An 11,859-nucleotide genomic window follows, 5' to 3' on the forward strand; every position below is an offset into this window, starting at 1 on the left:
AAGGGAAATATCTCCTTCCAGGGAGTCTCTCCCCTCTAATGCCTCAAGGGGTTCTCAAAGGGGAATGACTTCCCCCCAGAGAAGATAACATGAGGCTAGGATGAGAGCTGTCCAACTTCAGATAGACAAAGAGGAAACAGCCCTGCCCAAGCTAAACTTGCTATAGCAAGGGAGCAAAAGTTAAGTGGATTAGATTCCACTGGTGGCAGCAATATCCCTAAGGATAAAGACAGGTCCTATGATCATAGAAACCTGAGTAAGATTGTACCCCCCTACAAAGATGGGGATGATATCCACAAGTGGATAACTGCTTTGGAGAGGGCCTGCATGGTACAGCAGGTTCCCCAGAGTCAGTGGGCAGCAATCTTGTGGCTCTTCTTTTCAGAAAAAGGAAGAAACAAACTCCTCACTGTTAGTCATGAGGATGCTAAAAACCACAATGTCCTGAAGAGTGCTCTAATTGATGGGTTTGGCTTAACCACTGAACAGTACAGGTTAATGTTCAGAGATACCCAGAAGACACAGACTCAGGACTGGACTGACTTTGTTGATTGTGCCACTAAGGCTCTGGAAGGTTGGTTACTGGGAAGTAAAGTTAAGGACTATACAGGATTGTATATTTGATCATGAGAGAACAGATCCTTAATAATTGTCAGAACCAGTTGTTGCACCAACACCTGATTGACTCAGATCTGACCTCTAACCAAGAATTGGGAAAGAAGGCAGACAAATGGGTCAGAACCAGGGTTAAGCGGAGACCCCAGAACCTAGGTGGTGACCAGAAAAAGGCAGACCAAAAGGGTGGAGATCAAAAACAAAATGACCAGAAGTCTTCTTCAGGCCCCCAAAATACTTCTAATGAGGGGGGGTCCCAAAATTTCAAGAAAAAGAAGAAAGAAGGTCCAAAGAAACATTGGTGTAATTATTGTAAAACTGCCTCTCACTGGTTTAGTGAGTGCACCAAGAAAGGTACAGTCCCTACCACTGCAGCCCCTAAGGCACCTGCACCCCCTAGTACAGTCAGCAGTGGTAGTTCCCAACCCAAGGCTATAGTGGGGTTAACCATGGGTACTGAGGTGGATTCTGGCCTAGTCAGGATTCCTACTCAGGCTGTCTTGATCTGTGATGTGGACATGGCTATGTCCACTACTGTGAGTCCCAATACTTTGGGCAAGTACAGAGAGACACCTTTGATAACTGATAAAGTGGCTCAAGCTTACAGGGACACATGTGCCAGTGTCACTATGGTGACACCTAACTTTGTGAACCCTGGACAGATTGTAGTGGGTGATAATTACCTAGTGACCAATGCTAGCAATGACACTACTACACATAGTGTGGCAGTTGTTAATTTCTCCTGGGGAGGGGTAACTGGCCTCAAAAGAGTTGTGGTAAGTGCAGACCTCCCAGTTGAATGTCTTTTGGGCAATGATCTAGAGAACTCATTATGGTCAGAAGTGGAGTATAGGACAAATGCAGAGATGCTAAGTATTTCAGCACATGTCCTTGCTGTGACCAGGTCACAGGCCAAAAAGGGCTTACCTGAACCTGTGCTGGATCTTGAAACTATAGACCAGACACAACCCAAGAGAAAGAGCAAGAGGGTTAAGGCAATGCCTTCCCCCCTGCCTCAGGTTGAGGATCAGCCCTCCCAGGAGGATGATTTGGTGATCCAAGAGGGAACTGTCCTAGAAGAGCTTGAACCTGATCAGGTTGAGTTTCTTGGGACAGGGGAACCCTCAAGGGCAGATCTGAGTCCGGCTTAACTAGCTTGCCCCTCTCTTGAACCCCTCAGACAGCAGGCTCCTGCTGAGGCTGCTGGGAATGCTCAAGGTACCCATAGAGTGTATTGGGATGATGGGCTCCTTTATTCAGAGGCTAGAGACCCCAAGCCTGGTGCTTCCAGGAGGTTGGTTATACCTCTGCAATTTAGGGGCTTCCTTCCTTCTTACCTTGGCCCATGATATTCCCTTAGCAGGACATCTAGGCCAGAACAAGACGTGGGACAGGCTTGTCCCTCACTTTCACAGGCCCCATATGTCAGAAGATGCCAAGGAGTTTTGTCGCTCCTGTGTGAACTGCCAAGTCAGTGGCAAATCAGGTAGCACAACAGAAGCCCCCCTCATACCACTACCTGTGGTGGGGGTACCCTTTGAAAGAGTGGGGATAGACATTGTTGGCCCAATGGACCCCCAAACAGCATCTGGGCACAGATTTATACTGGTGGTAGTGGATCATGCCACCAGGTATCCAGAAGCTATTCCCCTGAGGACCACAATAGCTCCTGTTGTGGCAAGGGCCCTACTTGGAGTTTTCTCGAGAGTGGGGTTTCCAAAGGAATTTGTCTCTGACAGAAGTCCAAACTTCATTTTAGGATATTTGACTGCTATGTGGAAGGAGTGTGGTGTTAATTACACATTCACTACACCCTACCATCCACAGTGCAATGGGCTTGTTGAAAGATTCAACAAGACTCTAAAAGGGACGATAAAAGGGTTACCTGAAAAGCGTAGGCGAAGATGGGACATCCTTTTACCCTACCTTCTGTTTGCTTACAGAGAGGTCCCACAAAAGGGGGTTGGCTACAGCCCTTTTGAGCTTTTGTTTGGGCATCCTGTAAGGGGACCCCTGTGTCTTATGAGGGAAGGATGGGAGTTACCCCTCAAAAAGCCTAAACAAGATATAGTGGACTATGTACTTGGTCTCCGCTCCAGGATGGCTGAGTATATGGAGAAGGCTCCCAAAAACCTTTAGGCTAGCCAAGAACTTCAGAAAGCTTGGCATGACCAAAAGGCTGTGCTGACTGAGTACCAGACAGGACAGAAGGTGTGGGTGTTGGAGCCAGTGGCCCCAGCAGCACTCCAGGACAAATGGTCTGGATCCCGCACCATTGTTGAAAAAAAGGGAGAGGTCGCCTACTTGATGGACCTTGGCACCCCTAGGAGCCCCCACAGGGTGCTCCCTGTCAACAGACTTAAGGCATATGTTGACAGGGCAGACATGGGCTTGCTCATGGCTACAGGTGGGGAACAGGAGGAAGAGAGTGACCCTCTCCCAGACCTGTTGACTCAGAACCCTGATGATGGTTTAGTTGATGGAGTGGCCTTGGCAGGCAGCCTCACTGACTAGCAGCAATGGGACTGCAGACAAGTTCTACAGGCATATAGACATATGTTTTCCCTAACACCTAGTCAGACTAACTGGTGCACCCATGAGGTGGACACTGGTGACTGTCTGCCTGTGAAGAGTAAGATCTACAGGCAACCTGACCATGTCAGGGACTGTATAAAGACTGAGGTGCAGAAAATGCTTGAGTTGGGAGTAATTGAGCCATCAGAGAGCCCTGGGCCAGCCCAGTAGTCATTGTACCAAAACCTCACACCCAAGATGGTAAGAAAGAGATGAGGTTCTGTATGGACTATAGAGGTCTCAATGCTGTCACTAGGACAGATGCTCACCCAATTCCAAGAGCAGATGAGCTCATTGATAGATTGGCTTCTGCCAAGTTTCTAAGCACATTTGATCTGACAGCTGGCTATTGGCAAATCAGGTTAGCTGAGGATGCCAAGGCCAAAACTGCTTTCTCAACCCCAGGAGGTCATTATCAATTTGTGGTAATGCCCTTTGGTTTGAAGAATGCACCTGCCACTTTCCAAAGGTTGGTGAACCAAGTCCTTTGCTGGGTTGGATGACTTTTGTGCAGCTTATCTGGATGATATTGCTGTCTTCAGCTCCACCTGGGAGGATCACCTGATCCACCTGAAGAAGGTTTTAGAGGCCCTGCAAAAGGCAGGCCTAACTATCAAGGCCACAAAGTGCCAGATAGGGCAGAGTAAGGTTGTGTACCTGGGCCACCTTGTAGGTGGGAGTCAGGTTCAACCACTGGATAGTAAGATCCAGACCATACAGGACTGGGCTCCTCCAACCACCCAGACACAGGTCAGAGCTTTCTTGGGCCTGTCTGGGTACTACAGAAAATTTGTCAAGAATTATGGGTCCATTGTGACACCACTCAATGACTTGACGTCAAAGAAAATGCCAAAAAAGCTTCAGTGGACAGTTAGCTGTCAAAAGGCATTTGACGACCTGAAGAAGGCCATGTGCTCTGCACCTATCTTAAAGAGTCCTGACTACTCCAAAGAGTTAATTGTCCAAACAGATGCTTCTGAGTTGGGGGTGGGAGCTGTGCTTTCACAACTTACTGTAGATGGTCAAGACCAGCCCATTGCTTTTATTAGCAGAAGGCTGACCCCTAGAGAGAAACGTTGGTCAGCTATTGAGAGGGAGGCCTTTCTGTGGTTTGGGCCCTGAAGACGTTGAGACTGAGCCTGTCTGCAGCTTTCAGAACCATGTCCTTATAGCTGTTCCAGGATATTGCCATACCATATACTCTTAAGTGCATTATAATCCTCGCGGTTATTGCTAACTTTGGTTTGGCTTTATCAAAACATGTCGTGTAAGGTGTCATACGCTTTGGAATACTACCGCCTCACCAATTCTGGTGACGGGGGTAGCATTCCACCCTTCTAGAGGGAGAAGACATGTTACTTCCATTAATCCCGGTTAAAGTTAACCAGAGCCTCAGCATCACAAAATGGATGCTGCTGCCACAGACACAAGTCTGACCTCCTGCTGCTGGGAGCCCTTCCAGCGAGAGAGGCCTGGACAATAGGTTTCCTGTCACAGGGAGGTGCTAGCACCACCCCAGACAGGAGATAGTGGATTGGGGTAGGGTGGGCTGAATGAAATGAGACACTGCCTGGGGCACACAAGGTGTCCCATGCATAGGCCAGTTCAAACCGGTGCTGGGGCAGTCCAGCCCCAGCTCTGGCGCAAAATTGGACAAAGGGAAAGGGGTGTAACCTCCCCCTTCCTAGGTCCCACCCATAGGAGGGACCTAGCAGGTAATCCAGCCCCTTGATTTGGAATAAAGGTAGGAGCTGTGTCCTTAGACTTTAGATCATCCTGACTGAAACTCTGATACAAAACTCTGGACCCTTCGACATCCTACTCGACGTAGAAGACTGAAGAATCTCCCTTGTGGTCAAGGAGTGACCACCCTGTGCAAACAGGCACCATCTAGCGCTCAATGGTTTGCTTTATCGTTACTCCAGCCGGAGCTCGAACGCCAGAGCCTGACAAGAACCGGACTTTCAGACATCCAACAGCCCGATCCACAGCCCCAGCAAAGCTGAGACCCGTGGAGTCGACGAGAGACGTGGGACCGGCCATCTTGGAAAGCCAGCAAAGTGCTTTCTGTGCAGCTTCTGAGGCACCCTCGAAGCTGTGCGTTGGGGATTGAGAAGCCTCAGCCCCGAGCAGCCTTTACACCGAAGATCACCTCTCCACACTCACCGAGTGCTGCGTGGGGCCCTTTTACATTTTCCTGCTCGACATGTCTGTCCGGTCACTTGCCCGTTGGCTAGTGGCCTCTGTAATGACGAACCTTTACATTTTTAATGCTGGTCTGGTTGCGCCACACTGGCCCTTGCTCCCCTGAAAAGGAGCAGCCCATCAGACCTTGCTGGTCTGATCCAAAAGCCATCTTCGATTCCTGCGTGGGTTGCATTTGCCAAGGCCTGTTGACTCCGAATCGAGATTCAACACCACCGACAGCGAGAGCCTTTGTGGGACAGTCTGTGCCCAGCTCCTGGTTGTCGTCGACACCTCCTGGTCCACGTGGCAGCGGAGACAAGCTTCACGACATCACCTGGTCGCAACCCGACATCGCCTAGTTCCTTCCTGGTTCCTTCCTGGTCACTGACTAGTGACCCAGACTCTGTCCCCTCTGCTTTCAGGTACTCTACATCTTCGATCCACCCTTGGATCCAACCGGACTCTTCTCTCCTGGTCGCCTGCAGCATCTTTTCTCCAAGGCTCCATAGAACTCCACGACGAAACCCGAAACACTTTGACACCTGTGCACCCGCTTCCTGTGGGTGAGGTAACGCGAGTACTGCGGTGCTCCTGTAGAGATTTACATCCCTAGTGTCCTAGTCTTAAGTGGTTAAGTTCTAGTCCAGACGGAAGACTTCCAAATCTGATATTTTCTAACTTTACGCACCCATTGACTTCTATTGGTGCACGCGTGTGCATTTAGACACTGCACCCGTATCCTGTGGGCCTCCCACTTCCTAACTGCTGTTAGTCCAGTGTAGCCCCAGCAATTCCCAAGGCCCTAGGCCTTACCATTGTTCGTGACGTGGTTCTTATACCACTATTTTAGTATATGGTTTAACGTGCCACCAGGGCCTATCCATATTTGTGCAACTTTTGTATGTTATATTAAGTTACTTGTTATACGCTTGTGCTATTGTGCTCATAAAGAGTTAAGGGGATTTATTTAGAAATAAATACATATATATTTTGAATATATAACCTGTGTGGTGTCCTTTCATTTGGTATTAAAAGGTTTGCATATGGTAAAACAGCTGGCATCACATGCCCTCTTGAGTTTAGCCTAAGACTGATTTTGTCCATGCTACCCCTAGGATAGCTGGTCTATAAGGGTGACTTTACAACCATCACCATAAGGGTTGTTTGGACTGGTGCAAGGTGCTCACTAGAATAGTGAACATCATATACCAGGCCAACTTCTCACAGGATCCATATGGGGACGTTGTTTTCAAAACCAATATTTATTGAAAGAGGGACCAGACAGGGGTCCCCACTTTCCCCCTTATTTTTTTCCTTGGCTATAGAGCCTCTGGCTGCAGCACTCCGGCAATCAGCAACATGCTGGAGGATGCGCCTCGGGGATGGTCTGCATGCGGTTTCATTATATGCAGATGATATTCTGCTCTTTGTTAACTATATACAGGCAATTCCCAGGGTCATTTTGGACACACTAGAATTATTTTCGACACTATCTGGCCTGAGAGTGAACTGGGGTAAGTCTTGCTTGTTTCACTGTTCCCCTGGGATGGAGGATTCTCCCCTAGAGGTGGACGGGAAGCTGGTGTCATGGCAACCGTCGGTGTTCAGATATTTAGGCATACACGTTTATCATGATGATCGGGATCTACTGGACAGCAACATATCCAGAGCAATCACAGCGTTAAAATCCCAAATTGAAGTTTGGAAAACACTCAATCTCACGGTCATTGGCAGAGTAGAACTAATTAAAATGGTAATGTTGCTACGTCTATTGTATTAATTTGCTAACTTCCCAATTTATTTGCTGGCGTCCTTCTTCCGGTCATTGGAGGGTGTCGTGAGGGACTTTATCTGGTGCAATACACGATGCAGGGTGGCTTTAACAAAGTTGTCCTTGCCTCTGTCCTCGGGTGGACTGGCTATACCCAATTTTGAACATTACTATCTGGCATCCCAAATACTCAGGGTGGGTGGAGGAATTAAACCTAGTAGATACAGCAGAACGTGGACCTTCATATGCTCTAGGTAGGATTCTTTATCTTTTCCATCAGTGCGCCTCTACCCTTTGGAATAAGTTACCTGACCCTATCCGGATGATCCAGGAAGAACTCCCATTCCGGAAAGCCTTAAACACTTATCTGTTTTGTTGAATATCCCTCCCTTAATATAACATCTAACTCAGCTTAAATCGCACAGGAGCGCCGGGATACCCCGTTGGGGTATCTGTGCGCTATAATAAAATACACTAAATAAATGACTTGCTTCCTCATTTGGTACAGGTCGCTCGAAAGTGCTTTCGTAGGGCACTACACCTTACCAGGCATGTTACAACTTATGCGCCAGCTATCCCATTGTTGGACATGCTGAAAAGGGAGAGATATGTCCGGAGGACGGAGCTTGCTGATTGGCAGGAGGCAGATATAGCTACACTGGGTGATCTATATATGGAAGGGGTGCTGCAGCCATTCCTCTCTCTGTCTGAGGAGGAGGGTGTCCCTCCGAGACAATTCCTGAGCCATGCTTCCTGGTTGGTTTTGTTATGCTATGTTATGTTATGTTATTTTGGCTCTTTTATAGCGCGCGGCTACTCCATGGAGTGTCCCGGCGCTTAGACAAAGACCCGAAGGAGAGGCAGCAGTGGGGTGATATTTCGCAGGAACCCCCAATGCATCTTCTAATGAAGTATGTGCATGGGGATGGGGAGACACCTCGTAAAATGGTTCGCGGAATCAATCCGGTAACATACCATGGCGGATTTAACACCTTTGAGAAATAAATGGGAAACATATATGACGTGATCATATACAGATAAAGAATGATCCATAAAATTGGAAAGTCCCAGAAAAATCCTCAGAAATACGCTTTTCAGGCTTATCCAATTTTATGTAGTGCATAGAGCGTACCTATCTCCGACAAGATTAATAGATATTTCAACAGGGTAGATGCATGTTGCCCAAGATGTAAGATGATAGATGCTGATTTGCTGCATATGCTCTGGTCCTTCCCTAAATTGCAAATGTACTGGGATGAGGTGGTGCGCTCCCTGAATACGAGTATGGATAGAGAATTATCTCAGACATGGGAAGGGTGTATAACAGGGATTATCCCTAGAAGCAAGAAGCATAAAGTTTCCTCGAGATTTCTAGACCTAGGGTCGGTAGTGGCTAAAAGGCTTGTTACCTGCCGATGGAAGGCAGACGACCACCCTTCGATAAAGGCATGGTTACACTCCATGATAAACTGGGCCAAAGCTGAGGCAGTCTCATTAGTGAGAGAAGACACATTGGGGCTCCCTAACTACCCCATTTCTGAGGTATGGAATGTAATACTGTGCACATTTCAAGGGTTGGTTACTGTGGAGGACTTGTATGACATTCCTCAGATTGACTAAAAACTACTCTAAGCAGGGTAAGTCATATGTCTCAATTTGTGGTCTGGAATGTGAAAGATGTATCATACACCTTAACTAAACTGTATTCCTATATGCTGATAATATATATATATGTGTGTACGTATGTATAAGTTGATAAAACTGCAATGGATACTGTCCACTCCCCCCCCCCCACTCATGTAGGCGTTCCTGCATTTTTCCCTTGCCCCTCCAATTGGTTGCATTATTGTTCCTATGTGATGTAATGTACTTTTGGTCGAAATCTTGCCAATTGGTCTTGGTAGTGAGATAATCTCTGTACTGCACATATGAAAATAATATGTACGTGCAAAATACATTTACACTGTCTTATTATTAGAAAGCATACTAAGTTTGAAATGACTTTATTTATATGTTAGACTGAGGGTATGGATAACCTTGATTACCGTGACAGATCACTATTATTTCAGGGTTGTTATATTAATTTATTGTGTTGTATTGTCGGTTTTGATGATTGCCAGCTGGTTCTTCTGAAAATGTATACACCTGCAAATATATTGTATATGTGAAAATCTAATAAACAGATTAAAAAAATGCTTGGAATTTTGTGTTGAATATTGGATGTATGTGGCGTGTTGTGTAATTGTGTTGTTGAGATGAATTATCTGGTTAGGTATTTAATTATGTGATGGTAATTGAAAATGTGTGGAGTTGAATTGTGTGGTTTGGAACTGTGTGGGTAGTTTTGCCTGTGCAGCGCTCTCTTGAGGTACATGTGAGAGACACTCGACTGGAAACATCATGCTGAATCTATAGGAAAATTCATTTATTTGAATACTTTACTTCCTGCGAAGAGAGTCTTATCATTAAAAGGCTTTGCAGTATATGTAATCTGCATTTTTTTGAAGCTATCCCGCCTCCTGCATTTTGTTCTCTCCAGCGTAGATAAATAAAGCATGCTTTACTTTCTTTATAGTAAATATGCCAAAAACCATGAAGTGGCCAAGCAAATAGGGCAAAAGACTTCACTACTAGGGAGGTGATTTGAAGCATTATGAGCCAAGTACAGAACCTTTATTGAAGCTTGCTTGGTGAACTATAGTCTTTGTAGCACCCAGAGAGTTTAAGAACAAGAAGAAGAACAGGGGTAGGATGTTCAGCCCGCAGCACAGGAGGAGAGGAAAATGAGACAGAGGAGGTGAGGGGATGAGGCTGAGGGGTGGGTAGCAGCGAAGAGGGTGTTAAAGGAGGGAAGAGAGCTGGGATGAAGGCGGACCTAGCCCTGCAGCTTCCTCTGGTTACATGCTGGCGCTACACAACTTGGGAAGCGAACCCCCTCAACCCGCAGAGCACTCAGTATCCAGGACGCAGTTTTGCAGAACATGCAGCGAGATTCCGACTTGGGCATTTTATCCAGCCTGCTTGTTGCACCCAACAAAAATGGCTGACCTATCCCTCTCCATACATAAATCACACATGATTGCGCTGGTAGGCGTTTCATCATCTAGGCACAGCAGTCATGTTAAGGTTTGTCAAATTCAGTGCTCCATGTAATCGGAAGTGCAGCTTTTGTCCTTTTCTCCCACACAACTCAACACTGGAGCTGACTCCGACATGGCCTCCGCACCAGTGTACTATGCACTTACACATGCGCAGTTCTAGGGGGGCCAGAGGTCTCCAACATGGGGGCCCAGAGTGCTTGAGATTTGTATTCTGACAGCATCCGCCGTAATAGTTGAGTTTGCGTCTGAACTTACCGTGTTGGCCCAGAGAGGCATTTTGTAGCTCCAATGACAACAATATTTTGTTGGCAAGGCAACAGTCGAAGCTCCACCGTAACTGAACATGTTGCGTGTGTCCAAACTCAAAAGCCTCTATTGAGAAGCACCAAGCCACTGTTGTGTGGCGTTTAGAGCTCCGAGTGAATTTTCCCGATTCATGACCTTATATAGGCATAGAAATCAATCCCTTATTTAGGCATAGCTCATGCTACCCAAATACAGACATGGCTACTTCCACCCGTACCAAACGTCACAACGATTTCTTGCAAAATCGGCTTCAGCAGTTAAGGAACTTCCCCTTGCTTGAATATTGATTTGTCCAAGAACTTACTTACTTACTTACTTACTTTACAAAGAACAACTATTCCCTAGGAGTTCTTTCCTGACGTTCATATGCCCGACTTTATGTCAAACTATGGCATTCCTTAACACCTTCAAGGTATAAATATACCTTCACTTGCTCTAGCAAGACACGGTGGTTCGGAGCAGTTCGACTATCTACTTGCCCGACGCATGCCCGACGCAGCTCGCTACAGCAAGTGCCAAAGGAAGCCGACTCTCCAGCTGACGCACTGATCAAGAGGCTGCCCTTCTCCTCCGAGAATCCAGCTCCAGTGTTTCCAAGCTCCCCTTGCGGGGTGTTGGGAAATCGAGTCCTGAGACTGAGATACCAGACCTCCTTCATTCTAACTAAGGTATGGAGCTGATTAGAACCTAGAGAAACCTTTGGTAGATTCTTGGCAAAGAAAACTAAAACCTATGCTACACAATACTTACTTCTTCCCTCGTACTAGACTTAGGTTAAGTACTTTGGGGTAGGCGTATTTTAGAAGCATCAGTTGAATATTTTAGCCTGTGTATTTATGTATGTATTTTTATATGGCTTAGAAACCATACAATGGTCTTACAGTATTATTTTATAATACTGTTTTTGCCATTATACTTTTTAGTCTGCATAACGATTGTAGCAGTTCACTTCTCTTGCATAAGAGAGAAGACTGTTCAATAAACCTTTTTGTTGAAAACGCCCGTCTCTCTATTTCCCTGCAACTCTGTTGAAACAAAGCATGCACGATTGACTGAGTGAAATACTTATCTATTGTTTCCGCGACTCTGAGAGATATATTTCTTATTCTTGGGAAACAAAGTTGTCATGTTTATGCAGTTGTCAGAAACTAATCCCTTCTTGTGAATTCGAGAAAGTTTCTAGTGACCTCTGAGCTAGCTGGCACTCACTATTAAGTTTAGTATATTCGATAGAGACCTAGTCGACCTCAGTCCTACGTAAAATCTATAGGATATATTATTCCAATGCGCAGAGCCTATTGGGAA

The sequence above is a fragment of the Lissotriton helveticus genome, chromosome 1_1 (assembly GCF_964261635.1).
Source record: "Lissotriton helveticus chromosome 1_1, aLisHel1.1, whole genome shotgun sequence".
Lineage (NCBI taxonomy): Eukaryota > Metazoa > Chordata > Amphibia > Caudata > Salamandridae > Lissotriton > Lissotriton helveticus.